General features: G+C 42.7%; 1 protein-coding gene across 2 annotated transcripts in view; it reads left to right on the forward strand.

Annotated features, from left to right (window-relative positions):
* The window catches only part of HPCAL1 (hippocalcin like 1), a 65930-nt gene that overhangs the window by 10194 nt on the left and 33598 nt on the right, over positions 1 to 22138 (forward strand). The window contains exon 2 of one of the 2 annotated variants that reach the window (XM_030448250.1): positions 6367 to 6413. The exons of the other annotated variant lie outside the window; for it this stretch is intronic. The gene's annotated coding sequence lies outside the window, so the exon portion shown is untranslated. The remainder of the gene's footprint in view (positions 1 to 6366; positions 6414 to 22138) is intronic. 2 annotated transcript variants of the gene reach the window in all.

Here is a 22138-nt window from a genome sequence, read left to right on the forward strand (position 1 = left end):
AGTTCAGGGCGTGTTTAATAAGCCAAATAGCTGTGCCTGTGTAAATCTGTGCTGAGGACTGTAGATACTAATTGCTCTTTGAATTAGGCAGAGGAGATGTTTCTACAGCTTCCCTGCTCCTCTGGAGCAAGGCTTTGCAGCATGGTCACCCTCAGTGGCCAAAGCTTACCAGACAATTTGTTAGGAGGGTCTTTTAGCTGGAGGGACTGGAGCCAAACCCGATGTGTAGCACAGAAACACAGTCTGCAGGTTTACACTGAAGTGTGCAAAACTCCTCTGAATCCAGAGGAATTGCATCTGCCTCAGCCGAGGTGGATCTGTGGCAATGAAGCTCATGATGAATTTCATCACAGCCTTGCTGGCATCCAGTTTTCTCCTCTGCACACAGGATTCAGCTGGTTTCCCTTTTGCTCCCCTGGGTCTGGCAGGGATAACTATGTTACAATAGCATCAGCCAGAGGTAAGGTTCTTGTACTGCACACTTTGGGCTGTTCTTCAGTCATGCACACTTCATTCAGGCTGTTCTTTAGTCAGTAGTGTAACCAGTACGTTGCAGATGTGTTCAATAAACAAACCTTCAGGGATGCTCAGAGAGGAGTTTTTGGATATGTGGATCAACAGTTACTCACTTTAGACCCAGTCTTTTGCCAGCTTAGGTCCAAGCCTTTTGCATTGTACTCCAAGTGTTTCTGTGCTACAATGAGACCTTCAGCATGGCAGATGTGCAGCAGAGATGTGTGGGACAGCATGAAGTGTTTCCTGAAATCCTGCAGTAAAAATGGAGGAGATAGATGTGTTCATTTGACAGGATTTCTGTGATTCTGGTGAGCCTAAATCTGGTGTCTCACAGCTAAGGTGGGATGTTCCAGCCTGGGTATGAGCACAAGTCAGTCTTACAGGCAGATGTAGGTCTCTTACTCACTTGTTAAGTTTACACTTACACACCCAGGTATGCACCATGTCATGCTCTCTGGACTTGTTCACTTACCAGATAGGCCTGAGTGCCATCAAAACCAAAGGAAAACAGCCTCCTGCCAGTGCAGAGATTAGATCATCATTCCTCAACACCAACCGCACCATTCTTCTTGTTTTGTTTTTTATTTTTAATGGTACAATATCCATGATTCTTTGTTCTGCATTCTCTGCTGAGAAGTGCACTTGGCTTTGCATTTCGCCTCCATTACAGGTTCAATTCCCCAGGCAATGTCAGGGCAACTTTGTAAGCTGGTGTAGATACCAGTGTAGATACCAGCAACAAGCTTTGGGTTGCAAAAATTTATGTTGGAAAGTTATCCAAATAAACTGCAGAGAGAAAAAGCCTGAAGACAGAGAGTTGGCAGAAGTTGGACACCTCCTGAAAATGCAGGCTGCTTTACAGCATGAGAAATCAAAGTAGCCTGGGAGCCTGTTCAGTGTGCTCAGTCAGTGGGTGCAGGAGGTGCTCCAAATAAGCAAATTCAGCCGCTGAGGAATGTTTTGAACTCCTCCCTGTTGCTGTTTCCTGATAGTGTCAGTGCTTGGTGTGTCCTTCATGCTTCTGCAAGGTTTTAGAAGTTTCCTTCATGCTTTTGCTACAGAGACTGTTAGGAACTTTCATTGAGAGTTTCTGGGCTGTGTGGCTGTGATAGTTTCTGTGCTACATATGTCCAGTTTGATAGTTAGAGTTGAGAGTCACTGCTATTATGGTGGTGCTGACAGCTGGAAGGAGGTTTAGGACATAGGTCCTTCTGCTAGCAGAGTTGATGCACTTGTGGCTCTGCTGATGGCTCGGGGCTCAGGGGAGCGATGTTCAAGCTCTGACATAACCACATGCCTCCTGAAATGTTCCTGGGGGGGGGGTCATGGTTTCCACACATCAGTTCCCCATTGCAGTGGTTGGATCTCATTAAATTTCTGAGGGTGTTGCAAGCACTTTTCTTTGGTGCAGCTGTAAGGGGAGAGGTGCCTAGCAGTATCCCAGGCAGAGAAAGGAGAGGCAGCAGTTTGTTCTGCTGACACTACAGAAATCTCTCTCAGCAGTGCCAGACTCTCAAGGGATGCACAGCCTGAGGTGTATCTACACCGAAGCCAAAGCAGGGTATTGAAGAGAGCACTTGAATTAGCTTTTATGTTAGCATCTAAATCTAGTTGTAACATCCTGCAGCTCAGTATAGGCTAGAAAAATTGCTTGGAAGCTGAGAGAGGTGAACCTGTGCTGGGCTGATATTTGGGCTCTCTGAGCCATGCTGAGCAGTGTTAGTGATCCCTGGGAGTTGGGCAGGTTGGAAGTGAGCTTGGGTAGAAACTCTTCTTTGATGGACAGGGTAACCTGACAGACTCCTCTGGGATGTCAGGGCCTTAAAGAAAACAAACCTGGAGAGTGAAATTCTGTGAGTTTCCTTGCACTGTGGTTGAATTAAATGTCAAGGTGGGACCTCTCAGAGGTGCTGTGTGTGTTCTGAGCATGGTGTCTTATGGATTTGGATTGAAAGGTGAGGGGGATAAAAGGAGTGAGAGGTGAGTAGGAAGAGACTGTGCTATGGAGAAAGGAAGACTCAAGGGCAGTTTTTAGCTGGCATGAGTACTGGCACAGGTACACACACAGCCTGGTGCATCCACGAGTATGTGCAGAAGCACAGCAACCAAAGGTGGGGTGCAGCAGTGAGTGATGACCTGGCTGACTGGGAGGGAATGGAAGAAAATTAGAATAGTGTAAAATAGTTCAATTGGAAGGGACTTAAAAGGATCATCTAGTCCAGCTGTGTAGCAAGTGACAGGACACTTTGTTTCTTGGCTGCCCATGGACTATTGTTACCCACATGTAGAGGGAATTGCAAAACTGTATGGCCTACAAGCCCTCACCACTTTGCATCTGAAGAGGAAAAAACAAAAAAAACCCAAAAAACCCCCCAAAAACCCTGCACCCTGCACATTTTTATAAAATAGCAGTCTAGTTGGAAAACAAATCACAAGTAAAGGAGTGCAGAGATTTCCTATAGTGCTGGGAGTTACCTCCACTCCCATGTGTGGTGTTTGCAGGCAGGTCATACCATCCACAAATGAAGCAGCATTAATAAAAGTATAGTTGTGAAAGTTGGAGGTATGGGAAAGCCGTATCAGTAATCTGCATCAGTATTGATCAAGGATGGTATCAGCCAAAGGAGGCTAAAACAGGGCAGGGTAAAATAGTGGCGATTAAAGTAACCACGACACTTGAGGCTTCTCTGTAAATCTACTTAATATATAGTGTCTGTGACTCAAAGCAGAGGAATGGGTTTAAAATCACATTGGAAAACAACAAAAAAAAAGAAAAATAAAAATGTCTGTAACAGTTTTGGTGCAGGCTAAGTCAGGTCCAAGAATGCTTCATGACGTAGCAGAGCTGCAGTGCCTACCTGGGAGACAGGGGTGGGTGATGCCTTACTGGTAATGAGGTAGTTTAATCCCTGGCAGCTACATCAAAGCATGGTCTGAAAAAAAATATTTGTCACTTTGGGGTGTCTGGTCTGTCAATGAATCTGTTTTTATAAGGAGGATCCTTACAAATGATTCTTTGGAGCATTCTCCTTAAGGTTTTTGCTAACAGCTCTGAAAATAGTAGATTGATGCACTTGCCTCTTCCTGCCTGGCCTCCAGAAGTTACTGACATCTCTTCCTTTAATTCTGCCTTGTAATTGAATTTCTGCCACAAGTTGCTTCTGCTAATTCAATTATACTGTATTTTTAACTGGCAGTAGATTTAAATACTTCATGTGCTGTTAACATGGAAATTAACGTGTGCTGTCCGGTTACTCTCTGCTCCATCATGTTGGAGCAAAGCTGTTGTATGATTAAAAGAATTTAAGTAGCCTTTTTTCTTTCTCTTTTTTTTTTTTTTTTTTTTTTTTTTTTTTCCAGAAGTCTTTTGGGGTGCCAGAATTGTGAATTGTCATTTATTTCAAATATACAAATATGGCTAAATAATCTTGCACTAGCCTATAAGGTTTGTTGAATGGGGAAGGCACAACAATTTTGTACTCCAGTACAGCAGAGAAATCGGAAGAGCTGCTGGGTTGTGTTTCCTATTTTGCCATTGACCAGGTTCAGTCCTTACTTTGCCTTCATACTGGGTTTCATCAGGTTGGTGGCTTAGAGATAACATCTATCCCTGTATAAAATAGATTTTCTTCCTAAAAAGGTGTTGAAGCTAAAATGACTTGTTTAAATGCTTGTGTTGCTGCCAGGTTGTAACACTTGCGGGTGCCTGTCCAGGGAGCTCAAGAATAATAGAAATCTTCAATCTGCGTTCCTGTGAGGAGAAGACTGATGTAGTTAACATCTGTACTGATAAGGGAAGATGCCAGGATTAAATAGGAAAAGAATCATTTAGGGTTTTTATCTTTTTCTTTATTTTTTCTTCCACATTCTCTGGGCCTTAGGGAAAGCATTATTTAAAACACACCCCCAGATGCTGGGAGAAGGCATGTGGCAAGGTTAATCTTCATTAAAAGGTGGTCAACCAGCACCACCAGTGTTCAGGGGAAACCTGCAGGGAGTGGCTGGTGACCCCATGGCAGGGTGAGATTGGGATAGGCATTAGAATGGGCTGCCCAGGGGGGTGGTGGATTCTCTGTCCCTGGAGGTTTTTAAAAAGAGACTGAATGTGGCACTCGGTGCCATGGTCTGGTAACCACAGGGGATACTGAATTAAGGGTTGGACTTGATGATCTCCGAGGTCCTTTCCAACCTGGCTGATTCTGTGATTCTGAGATGCCCTGACCACACTTCCATGACATTTGTCTCATTCTCAGGATTTGTAGGAGCTAGATTTCAGCTGCCTGCTTGAATTTGGTTCTTTTCACTTTCTTCTGGGTGGTTATTTCTGAAAGCTCATGGAGAATTTGTGAGGTTTCCATAACAATGAAAAAAAAAATCAGTGCTAAATTTTCTAAAAATGAGAAAATGGAATTACAGTACAATCAATCTTACTTTTATTATGACTTTTATTACAGTATTTTCCTGGAAGTTAATAAAAGATTTCCCACCTAGGCATCTTCTGGATGCTTTTGAGTAACAGAATGGTTTAGTCAGGAACAAATCACATCCTAATTTCCTTCTGCAGCAGGCTAATAGATCTTGTGGACAGAAGAAGATTTGATGCACTTCAGTCCTAGTTAAGGCTTTGGCACTGTATTGGTGTTCTCTGAAGGAAGCTAGGGAAAACACATTTTAGTGAAACTTTTGCCTTATGGATGGTTCAGTATAGGTGTGTTAACCATGCTCTATATTTTGTCTGGAGAGAAGGCAAAGGACTGGTACAATGTGTTTGCAGTGTCTGGAAGACAGCTGCAGGGGGAGAAGTATGAAACCTCTGCCCCATGGCTGTGAGGGTTATAGCAAGCAGTAGTAACTGTGAATGGTATCATGAAAGGAATAAACTCCTACTTGTGGGGATGGTGAAGTATTGAAGGAGACTGTTGGGAGGCTTGGTCCTGTCTGGGATCACCATGGCAGGGGTTTTGCACTTGGCAAACCATATATGTATTTAAGGGTGGGCTGGAGATGCCTTGGAGTAGCTTCCCAAAGCCAGTGGGATTTTGTTTGCAGAATTTGTGGGGTTAATGAGTCAGACAAGAGTCTGGATGGAAGGAAGTTGGTGCAATGGGGCTGGAGAAGATGAATGCTTCCCAACCATGCCTGGCCTTACTGCTGGGGGTACACTGGAAGGCTCTGGGGGAGGGTGAGAATCAGAGCTAGTCACTTGTTATTGATTTTCTAATCCACAGATTTCAAGAGATTAGGAATTGAAGGACCAGGTGAGCTCTCTCCTGGTGCTCTCTTCTGTGACTCCATAAGTGCTGATGAACCTCAGGATTCCCAGCTGGCAGATGCTGAAGGGGGATGCAAATTATTATATTCTGCTTTCTCCAGAAGCATGCTCAATGGGAGGAGAAGTGATTTGTAGCCATTGAGAGTAGTGCTGCAGAAAACATGAAATTGGCTCCTTCATGTTTTGTTTCTTTTTCTGTTTTTAGATCTTGGCATACTAATATTTGGAGGTGTAGACCAAGCAAACCTTCTGAGTCTAAACTTCATACTTGATTATTTTTAAAGATTAGTTTTATGGAAAAAATTTAAAGTAGAAAGGGTGGCTTCAGTTGATTTTTGATTGTCATAAGAACTTACTGTTTGAGTTTGAGAGAAATATGTATTTGAGGAAAAATAATAAAACACAAATGCAGGCAACAAAATTGTTTCTCAGTGCAGGGTTAAGAACTGGAGCAGAGCTTTTATGTGTTTAGACTAATTCTGATTTCTTTTTCAGCTGGGAAAATTATTTTTTTACAGGGGAGGCCAAAAAGTGGGAAGGCTGTAATGTAAAGCATTTTTGGTTTGTGTCTTCTCCAGGCAGTCGAGCCCCGTGGATTTTCTCTGAAGAGGTTCCAAGATAGGCGGTGAGTACTTTCCTGAGCCTGCTCCTTTCAAGACTCTCTCTAAATCAGTAATAGAAAAATTAAATTAGTAATAAAAAAGAAAACTGTTGGGTTTTGTTTTGCATATGGTGCAGAAACTTGTGTTTAAGCTTGTGGCACACTTTAATTTTAGAGCTGGCAAGGCTAATCTTTGAGTAGGGGGTTGGCATCAAAATGTTAAGATTTACCTTTGCACCAGAATGAATTTTCTGAGACTTGGTTAGAGAAATAAACATTACATTTTAAAAATTTTAGTTTACACAAAGTCTGTACAAATTACACTCTGTTTTACTAAAAGCCTACACTGCCTCGTGGGGCAAAGTGTTTTCTGTGTCAGAGAGCAACCTTTGGGTTTTCCCTTCTGTTCTGATCTTCTGTGTTAATCCAGAGGAGAGTAACTTCCAGAGGGTTACATGACCTGCAGTCTCTCACTCTAATCCCTGCTGTGAGTGACTGATCTTGTCCCACCTGCGCCCAAAACTTCCGTCTATTTGAGTTGTGTGCATTTCATTAAGACCTTATTTGTAAGCAACTGAAACATTAAATTCGTAAAGAGCTGCAGGAGAATGAGATTGCTAAGGAATGCCAATGTTGTGGTCTTGTGGCTGCAGAGCTGATGTAAATCAGTGCAATTTTTTTCCCTCTGGTGCATCCCATCTCTTCTGGCAAATGCTAACAGGGCCTCTGCTCTGTAGCTGGTGTTTGGTTTTGTTGTTTCTTGAGAAATACATACCCTGTTTCCACTTTCAATTCTAGATTTCATTCTAAATTAGCCAGATTATATCATTACCCATTAATTGTCCAGGAAGTTTAGTACAAGGTATGAGCTATGTACACACCCTAGTGTACAAGGTATGAGCTATGGGAGCTCTTCTGTGTTCAGACTGACTTATGAACTACAGTTGGATATCTTAAACCTCTGATGGTCTTCTCCATATTCCAAATCAATATCTTTTTCATAGATAAGATGCTTTTTGATACAGATGGTCACAGATTGATTTGAAGTGTCCCTACAGTTGAAATGTAGCCATCAACAATTGTTGCTTTTTGGGTTAAGGGAGGACACTGGGGTTTAATGTGGTTGTACTTGTACTGTGCTGTACTTCAATGTACTGTGCTTGTGCCCACCTTGTGGACACCTATGTGTTAATTTTAATCAGAAAATGCTTATTTAACATCTATAATGGTCTTTTTAAAATGCCTCTTAAAGGTATTTGTCATTATTTACATCTTTTACAATAAAAACCTCCCCTACTTAATACACATTACCTGTGTTTTCTCTATATGTGGAACTAATTGAACCCCAGATAGTTTTTCTGACGAAGGCTTCTGTGCACAAACCATGAGTCCAAAGGGCCAGATTATTGATCCTGTGTGCCCTTTGCCAAAATGCTCTTGTGAGTAATAGCTTATGAACCCCTCCTCTTCCCCAGCCCTGCAGCTGCCATTGGATCTGTATTATAAACCTGCATGCTGCTTGTACTGATAATTGCTATACTGGGACCTGACTCATCAGTTGATCTTTTTGAGATCTTAAAAGATGAATCAAACTCTTTTCCTGAGGGCAGAGGGGTGTTATGGGGTTGATGACTGTAACACTGTGTGTGTGAAGGCTGGGCAGTTTTCAACTGTCAGGTGAAATTGTACTTAGAACTGGAGTTTGTATCCTTGTTCTTACAGGTAACACCTGAATAGGTTGTAAGTAAAAAACTTGTTAAAACTCTGCGCTTGACAGATTTAATATTTTGTTTTGATTTTTTTTTCTCCTGGGTAGTCCCTTTGGGTAGTGCTTTCAAAAGCGTGACTGTCCTGGGTTCTTTCAGGGAACTCGGGTTCCTGCTGAACTTCTGCAAGCAGAATTTAGAGGTGTCAGGTGCTTATACATTGCATTTTTACTACTTTAATGGTCTATATCCCTTGTTGCCTTCTAAAATTCAGGTGTATCCTTTATTCCAATTTGGGAATGTAGGTGATCTGTAAAAAGGTACATCTCCAGGGTATAACAGTTTCTGTATGGAGCCTTATGCTGGCTGTGTTGGTTGAGGGCAGACCAGTGCTGAGCCAAGCTGGGCATTTTCCAAAGTGTAATGTGTGGCCAGTGGCACGTGGGTGGCTTCAGAGTAGCATTATAGCATCATGAGAGAAAATAATATGAAAGTGCCTAGAAGTAGCTCATGCTTAAGTCCAGCTGAACACATCTGGAGGTGAGGATGCCAGCCAGGGCAGGGGGAAGTAGGCACTTGGGTGCTCTCCTGACAGGGTACCATAGGCTCTGATGGAGCAAGCTGCTTACCTGTGTTTCTACCTGTAAGCACATAAGCAGCTCTGAGCAGTGGAGGCTGAGGATCCTGACACGCGATGGGAGATGCACCCGTGATGGGGCCACCCCAGGAGGATGGCTGAGCCTGCATCCATGCTGGGATCCCTCCTCCCTCAGCATGTTTCAAGGTGCTGCTGGGACACTTAGGTGAGGAGGTTGGAGGTGTGATGTGAGTGTGAGGACATCTCAGTCCTTGGAGGTTGGAGATGTGATGTACATCTCTATCTCAGGTGGTGGGGCTGCAGCAGGGTCACCACCATAGGCTCTGCTCTGTTTCAGAGTGGTGCATGTGCCCACAGCTGTGAGAGGCAGAGGACAGTCCATGAAATGGTGTGAACAACAGCAGAGACTGCCTGTTGCTTTTAGGGGAGTGGAGCTCTGCGGCTGAAATGAATCTCCTCACTTCTCTGGTCCAGCACTGGCAACATCCAGGACTTGAGTTTTGAAGTGAAACTTTTCACTGCCAAGGACTAACAGATCTGTCCTACCAAATTGGCTTTCAGAAAAATTTTAGTTTGAAAGTGCAAGCTAAACTGAACCTTTGAGAGAGAGATGGTCACATGAAGATTTGGAGAGTTTGGTTCCTGGAGATGCCTCAGGACCACCTACCTGTGTGTGGCTTAACACTGAAATCATTGGATGCTCTTCCTGTTGGACTGGGGGTTTTGTTGGAAATAATTCTGTGCATAGAGAAAGGCTGTGGGCACCTTCCCTTGTCTTGGCTCTGGAACCTTCTCCATTGCTAGGACATCCTCCATCACTGGAGTTTCTTCATCCCCGAGTCCCGGTGCCTTCTGGCACAACTCCTCCTCTACTGCCCCTGCCTGCCTTCCCCACAGCCACCTGTGTCCCCATATCCAGGGCCCTGTGGGGTCACCCTCTCTGTGAGCATGTGGGCTCTGTGAGAAGGAAAACCAGCAGCAGGGCTGAACTGAGCACTAGGGAGGAGGAGAAGGGAACAGGCAAAGCAAGGATGAATTTGAGGCTTGTTTCCTCTTTTCCTGGGTATCCTCTGCACTGCATCTTTGGGAGACCCCCTGGTTTGGGGTTCAGATCCTGTTGGGGAAAGAGAGACCTTTCAGTGTTGTCACCTTTTCTCCCCTGCAGTCTGATAAAACTCTCTGGAGGAAGCTGCAAGGGCCAGGTGTCTGCTATACGTAAGACTATACCTCAGTGGAGAAAAAAAAAGGTGCAATTAATTGGAAAATGTGCCTTAAAAAAGAACAAATGAGAAGCACAAGAGCAAATGAACTACTTTGTGTGAGTGGCTTATGTAACAAAGCAATTAAGAAGAATTTATTACAATTTAATGTGTCACTAATCAAACTTTGCATTTTTCTTTCTTACCACCTTTAAAAATTGCTTTTTGAGTCTGTCTTCTACATTTTTACCATAAATAGATTTTATTAGTATTTTCAGTGTTGAGACTATTCTATGTTGTGTTGCTTGTTTGCTTCCCACATACTGTTTGCTCATTCAAGGATATTAAGAAAAAAAACCAAAATGAGTGTGCAACACTGCTGCTCATCTGTGTTTGGTTTTGTAAACGAATCTTCTGCCCGAGTACACACAGGCTTTGGGATTTCCCATTTTTCAAAGCTTTCAAAACTTCAAGGTTTTTCTTCATTGAGATAGGGAAAATGTAAAGGCTTCACTTATAGAAATGTAAGTTATTAGCCAAGGTCTCTAAGTGGGAAGATAGTGGGGTACCAGGTTTGGATTATTCTAGAAGAGTGCTGTGCTCCCCATTGTGTGTTCTTGTCTTCTACAAACACCACCTGCCTTCTGCATTTTGTATAGATGTTGCTATATAGTGTGGGAAAGGAGTCTCTCCTAATGCAAGTATCTCATGTTGATTTGCTGCTATACAACTGTTCATCCTGTAATAGTGTGGGATTACAAAGCATTATCATGCTCAGATTGACTCAGGTAGTGCTATTTTTGTTTAAGCTGTATTAAGGTATCATTGTGAATCTTTGGTCTTGCAGCATGGGGGTAATACGATTTACTATTTTTATAAAAAATCAACATGGCTGTACAAATCCTGTCCATGGCAAGAGCTGCAAAGATTAGTCATGAGCTCAACACTTTTTTCACTCCTCTATAGTGAGTCGTTAACTTTTTAATTTTGATGTGGCTGCCAGGCTTGGAACAAAGTAAGAGGATGGCTTGGCTTATGGTCAGGGACTTGGTGCCCACTGAGAGAAGCTTTGGTGTAAGAAGGTGAGTGAGTTTGGGGATGCTCCCTGGAATTACCTGGGCAGCCACTGAGGGGATGCAGTTGGTTTCATCCATCTGCGCCCTCATGGGGTTGTCTAATTCAAGCAGATGAGCCCTCCTATGGATGTCATACCAGCTCCACCTTTTATATCAGGCCCCATCATTCTTAATTAAAAAACCTATGGTAATTTGGTATGGAGACCTTTTCCTTGCTCCTGTCCTTATTGTGCAGCAGCTTGGTGCCCTGAGGGGTGCAATCAGAGCTATCCACCAACAGCTCCTTTGTCCAGTGGGATCCCTGTGGGTTGGACAGCCTGCCAGCTGTTGGGATTCCAGAGGGAAAAGGGAAAAAAAAAATTCCAAAATCTTGAAAAGGGAATGTGATGAGAAGTGAGGCATTATTTTCTCTGAAATGGGAAAAATATGACCAAAATATGTTTCCTTTCTGACTTGTCTCAGGGTTTGCAGTCAGCCTGGTTTGGTTCTAGTTGTGGATGGAATAATGGTTTCATGACATCGCTTTGGTGCTTTGGGAATGACCTGGAAATGCTGTACTGGGTCAGGAATTGTTTCTCATAGGCAGTTTGGATGCAGCCCCATTTCAGGGGAGAACAGTAGGAAGGATATTGTCCACCCCTGGACTTCTCACCTCCAGGATTTGCTGGGATGGGGGGCTACTCCAGGACATGCAGCACTGCCCCTTTTGGGGAGTTTCTGGGCATCTTGCTGGCCTTTGTTGATATTTGGAGGGCAAGGCAATGTGTGATGGTGGTGGGGCCATTCAGTGCTGGTGTCCATGTGCCTGCAGGTATCCTCCTGGGCTCTGGATCCCAGGGCAGCCCAGCTGTCAAGCAGCTTAATTGGTCTGCTTGGCTCATGGTAGCCAAAGGCACCAGGTGAGAACACAGCGTGCAAGCCCTGGGAAACACTGCTGTGAGTAGCCATGGCTGTTTCAAGTATGGTCCTCAGTTGTGCAAGTATGAACAGAGATGGAGAGTGCTAAAAAATGAGTGAGCATTTCCATCTCCTTCAGGCCTTCATTTGAAATGAAGCAGACATTTAATTATGGGAATTTTTACAGCTTTTTCTCTTTAATTATCAAGAATGCAGAATAACTTTCAATAGCTGCTTGATTTCTGCCTAACACAGAAAAAGAGACAGTGGTAGTGGCTGGATGCTTCACGATTCAGCATGTTCATTGGAAGGAGTGAAAAGATGCTGTAAGTTTGCCAGTGCAGTACTTCAGCTGGTGTCTTGCGAAGCTTTCCAGTCCCATTCCCTGCTGACCACATGCTGGTATGTTAGGTATGGAAATCAGCTGGTCAAGTCTGATCCCTGTTACACCATTTAGAGTAGATGAATGTCAATTGTCAATTTTACCATAATGAAATACATTAATAATTTTGATGTGGGATGCACAGTGGGCTTCACAATAGCCAGGCTTGAAGGCAGGGAAAATTTTCTGCATGGCATTCTAACAAAGTTCCAGTGAAGCATCAGTGGTGTTGGTGGGGTGCAAGCTGTTTTTTGTGTGAGCAAAGAGAGTTTGAGCTAAGCCACAGAGTTTTGTTTCCTTCTCTGTAGGCATTCGGTATTTATAGATACTGCCCTTGGGTTACTAGAAAATACCAATTGTCCCTCCCAGAGAGATACTTGCATTGCTAGGGGAAGCAGATGTGGCTGTCAGACCCTTGTTGCTGCTGTTTGGGATGAAGCATCAGGATCTGCAGTTGGACTGGATGGGCATTGCAAGTCCCTTGCAACTCAGCTCTCCTCTCTTTGCCTCTTCTCATGCAGACAGGGCTGGGGAGCTGGAAGAGGACTGGGCTGTAGATTCCAGGTGGTATCTCACTTACTTTGGTGCAGGGAGGGGTGGGAGAGATTTTCTTTGATTTTCTTTGGTAGGTGCTCACTCTCTGTCTGTGTGACATGACAACCTGAAGCTTCAACATTAATTGTCATGACAGATTTCATCAGCAAATAGAGCATGGCCACAAAATGCAGTGGATCTGCTGCAGTAAAACTGAAATAGCTTTAGCTACGGTGGGTCTGCTACAGTAAAACTGAAGTAGCTTCAGCTACAGAATTTTGATTTCAAATTAAAAATAACATTTGGTCTTCATGGAATTTCAAGGGGAATGGAATTTGACATTTCTTCAGTTAAAAAGTTATTTAGGAAAAATGTTAATTTTTGTAATTTGTGGGACAAATTTAATTTTAAGGATTTGGCATCAATAGATTATTCCATGGCATGTTAGTATTAAGGCATATATCATTAAGAGTGTGTATCATGTCTCATTGTTTGGTACCATTACTGCGTTAATGTCAGAGTAGTTAATTACCTAGTTCTGATAATTTCTATTGGAATTATTGAGGCAGTTTGTTTTTAAGTCTTTTTCTAGGTTAAAATGCCTTCTCTCTGAATTATGATGAAATATTTTAACACTGTAACAAGAAGCACAATAGATATGTTAATACAAGAGTATATAAATAGAAACTTGAGGCTCTCAAGCTTGAGCAGATTGGTTTCAAATTGTACCAGGAGTACCTTCCCTGAATTTGCATATGCTTCTTAAGTGTTTCAAATTTGAGAAAAGCTTTTTTTTTTTTTTTTTTTTTTTTTTTTGGCTTGGGCTTTTTGTTTAACTAAATATATTTGACAAACTCAGCTCCTTAGCACGCTAATGGTGGTGGGAGATTAATTTTCCTGCACAATGAAAATGGCCACTGAATGGAGGATTGAGAGAGGATAGCACCTACTCAAGACATTTCAAAGCAGGAAGGTGCCAAATGCTGAATTTCTTGAGTGCTTCAGATTGTCCTCTTGAGTCAGTATGCTTTTAAAGATCATAAGCTGGGTCTCTAGGGAAAGGGGTTTAGCTTTCCAGGTTGTTTGGTTCTTTGGTTGTTTCCAGACATTTACCAGCTCTGCATTGCATTCCCTTCCAGCCACTTGCTTTCTCAGCACCCTGGGTAAAGCATGACCTAGTAGAACACTGGGCCTTTACCATGCTCTCCATCCCTTGCTCTGATGGCAAGTGACTCTTTCTGTCTTTTCCTAGCTAAACAAATATGGAAGTTGGCTTTTATTTCTCATTGGATCTCAAGCATCCTTCTCCCTCCAGCCCCCTGTGCTGTGTGAGATGCCTGGCCAGTGGTGTGACCATGGTTCCTCCTGGATCCCTAAGCACCCTGAGGCAGTGGAGCAGCATCCACCTTTGTGACAGCACTCATGCAGAATCTAGGGTTTGTTATGCCTAAATCCAAGTCAAAACCCGCAAGAAGAGATCTAATAATGGGGATGTTATCAGACCTCTGAGTACAATGATGCTGCTGGATGCTTTCATAAATTGAAGGTTTTTGGGATGGCAGTTATGATGTGTGTGGCAATGAGAGAATGTAAAACTGCAGTCATTAAACAAAAATGGGCTTTTACACTAATGGAAGCTGCCTAAACAGTTTTGCAGTAAACCAGATTCCCTGAGGCCTCAAATAATACAGGTCCTATTGAATTTAAAAACACAGGAAAATATTTTGTTTCAGTGCTGTAGCACTGCTTTTACACTCATGGAAAAGGTTAGGCTGCTAAGTGTTTGATAGGCTTTAAGCTGAAGGTGTTAGCAAATAATGAAGGGCAATGTTTAGAGATAATTCATTCACTGTTATTCCCCTGAATTAGGCCACCTGCAATATGAAGGATTCACACCTGTTCCTAGGTGATTTTCTATGTAAGTACAGAGGCACTTTTCTCCATCCAGACCTGGATAGTTCTACTGCTAGAACTATCTACCAGTAGATAGTTCTGCACAAGGTCTCTAATACACAAAATTTTACCTAAATTTCTCTATTAAAACCTTTTCCAACTCCTGCTGGTTTAAAATGATACATGGCAAAGCAGGATGTTGCACTGTCTCCTTTGAAGCCATGGTTCCCAGCCCAGAGCTGGACTGTAAAGATGCACATAGTGCCTTTTTCTTTGTGCCAGAGAGATCCTGATAGATAGACAAGGGCTACCTGTGGGCTAAAGTGTGTTGTCCAATTGGTTGAAGAGGCATTTCAAGAGCATTTGGGGGTTGTAGAAGGCCAACTCGTACTCAGCCTCCCACTTTCATATCTTGCATAACCTCTCCCCACCCAGGCTTGGTTGCTTCCTGAAAATAGCACATTAGGGCTCTGGCTCCCTGTTTCCCTTGTTCTTCAGCTTGATCAGAACCTGTCATCTTTTGTCATTCTCTTCCTCCCACCCCTTCCCTTTTGTTAAAGGGAATAGAGGAGAGGACAGAATAATCCTGACTGTGGAAAGATGCGCAACAGAAATTGGTTGGTTTGTGTCATCTCTCCATACCATACACAGCTCAGAGATCACTTTTTTTCCTACATGCTCAGTTTCAGCCTGGAGCTGATCTTGCTGAGTAACTTCAAACTAATTTTAATTTTTTAAAAATTATTACTATTTTCAAAAACAAGCAGTTCCACTGGAAATGTATGTGAGATTTGTGGTGAACAGTTGTATTTCACGTTGAAGCTCTCCATATCATGAGATGACATTTCTAAGTTGGATGTTGCAATGCTTTCTAATTTTTCTAGAAGCCCAGCAAGGCCAAGCAAAGGTTGGGAAGGATGGGCTGGATGTCTCCTGCCATGTTGGGGACATTGAACGCAACTTTCAGAACCTGATGTGTTCTCTTCTGAATGTCACCTGCAGTCCTGTCTCTCTGCAGGATTTGGTTGGTCTGTGAGACCTGGGTAATATACTACTTTTTTCCACTGCTTTTCTCCTGTGCTTCTATAATCTGTCTTAACCATAAGTGTGTTTTCTGTGGGTAGTTCTTTGTGGACGAGGAGAGCTGTTTCACTGCGGGGGCTTTAGCCACATTTCCTTCCTGGGGAGTGTGCTTGAGTCAGGAGAGGAGAGTGGAAGAATGAAAGTTAAACTAACTGTGATATGAACATTTGAACAGATGGCTGACCTTTGTAACACCAAACCCCATTTAATTTTAGAAATTTGCAGGCTGTTTTAAGTTTGTTATCCTCTTTACAGCCATCTGAGCTGTAACATGATTTAATAGCGTACTGCAAGGCTTTGTTGCTTAATTTCTCTGCAGTTTGAAAGATTTGAATTTCAGGTGGAATAAGCAGGCTCGAGCAGCATCGATGGAGTGTGCCAACTTTCTTAGAACCCCTGGAAGCTGAAGGAGGAGGGATGCTCCTGATCATGCTGGAAGGAGCTCAGCTCCTCTGCTGTCTTGCTGCCCCTGGAGAGGTCAGCCCTAGCACAGGCAGGGGTCATGTAGCAGTTAATTATGGACAGGGTGGAGACAGATGATCATCCTGCCCCAAATCACTTAACCGACTTAAGGGTCTACCCTTGCCTGCCTGAACTAGCTATCTAATCTTCCACTGAGCTGCACAAGTGAGCACTGAGCTATGCATGGTAGGAAGAGAGAGATGACATGAAACAATCAAATGCCCTTATCCCACATTTCCCCAAAAATGGCCTGTGTGCCATGTGCCTGCTCAGCGATGGAAGAACATCAATGTTCGAGGCAAATTGTTTCAGACTATGGTGGCTTCTCCATCCTGTGGAGTCTTTTAAGTCAGGTTTGGGTATCTTCTGAAAACATCTGGTATAGTCCAAATGGGTGGTGGCTGGATGCAGAAATTCTAGGAATCAAGAGGTATAGGACTAGATCAGTTGTCCTTGTGAGCAGCAAATTCCCAGGGGTGGCACTTTGGACACTGATTCAGAGATTTGGAAGAGTAGTATCTACATGGTGGCCATACATGAAGTCCTTGGCACCATTCTGGAGAGCTTCTCAGATAAGTGATGCTGCAGGTCATGTCTGGGATTCTGTGAGTCAAGGGTGGAAGAACATTTGTGAAGACCTTGGAAATTGTCTTTATAAGGAGTGCACCATGTTATTCTGTCATACAGTGAAAGAAAAAAAAAATCTGTATCATTGCAGTGTGTATTTCTTTTACAGAGGTCCAGTTTATCCCTACAGTTGGCTTTTCTTAATTACTGCTAATGCTTCTGCAGACTGTGCAGTTGGAGATGGAATGTAGCTGGCTCAAAGTAAGGGCGTGGAGGCTTTTATCAGGGCCACTCAGAGACAGGCCATCTGCAAGATGTATTTATTTTTTTCTTATTTATCTTCTCTAAATAAAACGTGATGCTGTGAGAATGTCCTATTGCTTCACTCCTCAAAGGTTGCCATTTTCTGACAAACTATTTTAGAAAGTTATATTTGGCAAATGGCTGTTTACTTAATTCCTTTCCTATCATTGCTGCCTGTCTGTGAAACACCAATCTGTTTGCGTGCATGCACAGCTCAGTTCAGAGGATTCTCTAAACCATAGTTGTTTTGTACTCTGCTTTTTTTAGCTCCGTTCTCTCACGATGGAGGAACTGCAGGTAATTCATATCTGACAAAGACAAATCCAGTACCTGCAGAGCTGAGGGCTTTTAGCAGCTGCAGCAGATTTGTGGTTGGGTTTTCTTGGTTGCCCCAAGTGCTGGAGCTTCAGCACTCTTGGTATTATGCAGCTTTAACAGCATAATGAGGACTGGCCTTGCAGGAGTGAGTTTCTTCTTGTTGCAGAAAACTATGGGAAGCTTCTCAAAGGATCAGAGGCCCATGCTGCTTCCCCAGGTCCTCAGCCAACAAGGGAGCCTTCACCATCATTACCTCAGCATAACTGTCTTGTCAGGAAGAGACTTGGGAAAAGTAGCTTGGGTTTTTTTGTTCGAGTTATTTCCTTGCAATTAGAGCTCTTTCTGAAATTAACTTATGTAATTTGGACACTGAGATTTGTTGTAGAAATAAAACACTCCCTTATCATGGAACTTAGTGCTAAACTGTGCGATTCAAATCATAGGGCGGGAGGGAAAGGGAGAGTCCCTCGGTGACACTGATTGTTGTTTTTCTTAAATTGGTGGACTTAAGGCTGTTCCTTGACAAAATTACCTCAAGCAAGTCTTAACATGCTCTGCTCATAGTTACTGCAGCATAACCCAGCTTTGGCCAGCCTGGCCTAGCAATGGGTGTTTCTGGAGGAAGGTAGAGCATAGGGACTGTCGTTACAAAGGGAAATCCAGTTATAAAAGCAAAAGAGCAAACAGTTGTTTATAATGTATAAAATTGATACTAATTTCTCTTGGGTTTTCCTTCCTTACCTTAAGGTTTTCCCATTAGAAGCAATTTCTGTAAATACCATCTCTTTCTTTCTCCTTGGTCAGAACTCAAATTGCTGGTCTGGAATTGTCTGGGTAATCGATAAACTTTAATCTACATGGCAGGTTTTTTCCCTTCAAGTTGGTTCTTTCTCTGCTGGAGAAACTGTAGCTTCTCCAGTAACTGGAGTTAAGGTGTCTAAAGCAAATGTACAATGAAGAAGGGTTAGATTCAGCTTGACTCTTACTATATGCTCTTACAGTTTTGCCATATGAATGTCTTCCAGAACAATTATTGTTGCTGAGTGGACAACAATGATTAATATACTAGCAGACAGCCAGCACAGTAGTGTCTTTGAAACAATTTTTGAGCCTGTTCGTTCACTGCAAGACTAGTTTAGAGATAAGGCACTGACAATAAAATAAATTGTGATTTGTAGCTCAGTTCTCTTTCCATCTATGCCTTTGCCTCAGCATTGCTCTTCTGTCTCATACTGAAAAGCATGTAATGAAAAGGGTTTAAAGTCTGCCCTGAGCCAGAAGAACATTCAATCTTGTGTTTCATTTGAGTCATATCCTTAAATTATCATGGGGTTGGATGGATTTATTTGTGCACTTAGATGCATACTTAATCTGGGTGAATAATGATGCTTGAGAGGTTTTTGTTTATGGGAGGTTACCAGTGCTCTTCTTTGTGAGTTGGTGGCATCATACACAGAGCATGTGAAAATATTCATCCGTCATTTTACTGTCTAGAGTAGTCCATGTACTGGAAATACCTGTTTACATCCTATTTTTCTTATCAGAAAGTCTCTTCTTTTGGCTTAGTAATTGGGAAGAGGAGGGGGAGGGGAAGTTCCCAGGGCTTAGTTAAGGAGCTGAATTTGAGGAGATGGATAAACACTTGAAAATGCAATGATTTGTGAGAGGAAAGGCAAGACTACAGAAAAGACTCCAGTTCCTATACATTCTGTAAAGGTGTACATTTTTAATATTTTTACAGTTACAAGTCATAATATTATGGTATGGCATAGTGACAAGTAACTTGGAAAAATGTTGATGCCATGGAATTGATATTAATATGATAGTATAATAAAATAATAATTCTGGACAACAATAGGTTTGCTACTCTGGCATGTTTTGCTACTCTGGCAATTCTACATGTTTTGACTGTAACTTTCAATATAGCTCAGGCACAAAGCCCATGACTGTGCCTATGATTAGGTACTGGCTCGATGGAGCTACAAGTCAGATCACACCTGTGGCCTGGTAGTGAGGTGAAAGACCCCTAAAGTGGTGGGGCTCATTAGAAAGCAGTTGATGTTGATCTAGGAAATAACTGCATCTCCTTGTTGGGAATGTTTTCTTGTCCCTAAAAGGCAACCCTGTGCTCTGATAGTGACACTTGTAGGAAGACAAGGTTTAAAAACTGAATCATACTGTATGCTTTTTTAACCCCACCTTTCCCAGGTAGGTGATCACCTGTTCTTAATTACACATGCAGGAAGAAACAGTTGTGGCTGTGCTTATAAACTATGTGGTGTCAGGACACCAAAGTTCAGGAGTGAACTTCAGGCAGACATCTGTGTTTATGTTAAGGTTGTCCAGAGCAAAATTTGGATTTCTTTTTAACATATTTGCTACCAAATTATTATAGATAAACCTGAGACAGACTGCTCCCACCACCATCAGGTAGTGTTGTTTTGGTGGAAGCTTTGGTGCCTGTTCTAAACTGGATCTGATGAGTAGTGTTTACAAACAAACACCCTCCCCTCCTCCAGACCTCAGGGTGGGTGAGTCTGTGTTGCAGCTCCTGCTGAAGGAGACCAGAGATGGGTAATGATGTGCTGAGGTCAGAAAATAGGTGTGCAGACACTGTAGGAGAGCACCAAGAGGAATGGAGCTCCAGCTCACAATTAATGCTGTTTAATCTTTTTCTTAAGATAGTTTTCTCCATGCATGATGTGACTTTCTCATCATCCTGTTTAGATTTCTTTGTGAGCTGGTGGTGGTCAGTGTGATTCACTATAGCAGAGTTGTCCAAGCTGTGCTTGCAAAGCCCAATCTCCTGCTGTTGCAGCAAGCAGTGAGTAGACTTGCAATGCCTTACAAATGGGTCTGCCTCTTGGGTGCTCACCCTGCTGAGAGGCTGTTTGCCTCCCTCCCTGACTAGAAACTACCCCAGCTTTCAGTTTTAACTTACAAGCTGTTTGATAGTTTGAGGGTTTTTTTTTGTCAGTGCTATGAGTTTATTTTTTTCCATCTCCTGATGCACTTAGAACAAAAGCTCCTCTCCCTTCTTGTGCTTTCATTTTAAGATGCATCAGCCAATTGCTGCTCATCTGCCACTTTCTTTAGTCTTTATTTTTAATTCATATCATGGAAGAACATTTTGGCCTTCACTCATTATTTTATTTGCATGATCTGATTCATCTTGACTTTGGCAATTTCTCTTTACCCCTTTGCTTCCTGACCTCTGTGACGCAGCTGTCTTTGCTGAGCAGCCCTTCCTTTCTGTTCCTCACAAGCACTCAGCTCAGTCCTAAAATACCTTTTTTGGAGATTGTTTCTTCAGTTAGGTTCAGAATGATTCCATAGACATCTCCCCCAGTTTGCTTGGGGTTACAATACCAACTCTTTTTAAAAAAAAAAAAGTCATCCTTCTCATAAAAATATTCTAAGATTCTTAGAAGTGTGTCCTTGAGTACTTCAGTCTGGTTGACTTCCATGCTGAGCTCCTTTGATTCCTCAAACTTGTAGGAAAATGAAAATATGTCTGTGTTTCACTTCAAAGTAAACCACCTCTCAGTGATTACAATCGCCTTCAGAGTTACCTTCTGTGAGCCCTTACAGCTACTTACTGTGTCTAAATTAGTATCACCCTTTTCTAGTTCAGCAGCTGGAGGATTACAGCTGCTGTCTCCTGCTTCCAGGAATATCTGTGGTCAGCTCTTAATGTTAACAGTAGTTTCTTCAGTTGAGTATTTTGGGAAGTTACAGTCCCACAGATAAGCCCTGGTAACACTTCTGTCTTGCTATCTGCACCTTGCAATTTATACTGCACTCCCATGCAAACTGTTGGGTGTAGAGCAGCCCATGCCATTCTTTCTCTTTCTCCCAGGTAGCATGGACCCTTATAGCACCATAGGCTCTATTACTCCTGTCCTTATGAGTTTCTTCTCCTGCTTCCTGACTTTTCTGTTGCATCGCCCTGGCTCCCAGGACCAGTATGTTAATGCTTGGTCTTGTTTCTTACTCATATTCTGTGAATTTCTGGCTAATTATCTACCATTCTATCTGACTGCTGCTATTGATATTAATATGCTCTTTGTTCTTCTAAGTTTGGATATGTGCTTTCTTGTCCACATTTACTAATCCCCTGTCTGTTTATTAAAACCAGATGTAAGAATTAACTGATTTTCCTGATTATTTCTCTGTAGGTGTTTTTCTTTAGTTTAAAACTCTCTGCTGTGATCACAGAAGGCCATCCATCTCTCATCCACAGAGAAACATCCTTTTTTCATGCATGCCTTCTGTTGGGGGAGCACCCTAAAACTTCCCTTGCAGCATCAGTTCTTAAACCATATGGATGACATTAACATGTAATGGCTTTTCCTTCCTTTTGCAGCGTTCAAAGGAAGTCCCTGGGGATGATGCTCAGAGGCTAAGCCTGATATCCCCAGGCATTCTCTGTTAGCCTAGGGGGAGGTAGGCACCACCAGGGAGCATTTAAAGCAGGGTCCTGCTAAAAATTCCTAGTCTACTTCTCCCACTGTCAGAGAGACTGTCCTCTTCTGGGCTAAATTTAGTCCTGAGCCTTGTTCCTGCCTGTGGTGGAGTTCTCCATCTGCAGACTGAGAGCAAGAGCACTTCAGCTTTACTGGAAGGCCAAAGGTAAACCTGTCAGGGAACAAGGGACTGGAATACTCTTAATAATAAGGACCAAATAAAGTGGTGTAAGTAAACAGAGAGCTGAGGACCGTATAGTGAAGC

Source organism: Calypte anna, chromosome 3 (assembly GCF_003957555.1).
Source record: "Calypte anna isolate BGI_N300 chromosome 3, bCalAnn1_v1.p, whole genome shotgun sequence".
NCBI classification, from domain to species: Eukaryota; Metazoa; Chordata; class Aves; order Apodiformes; family Trochilidae; genus Calypte; species Calypte anna.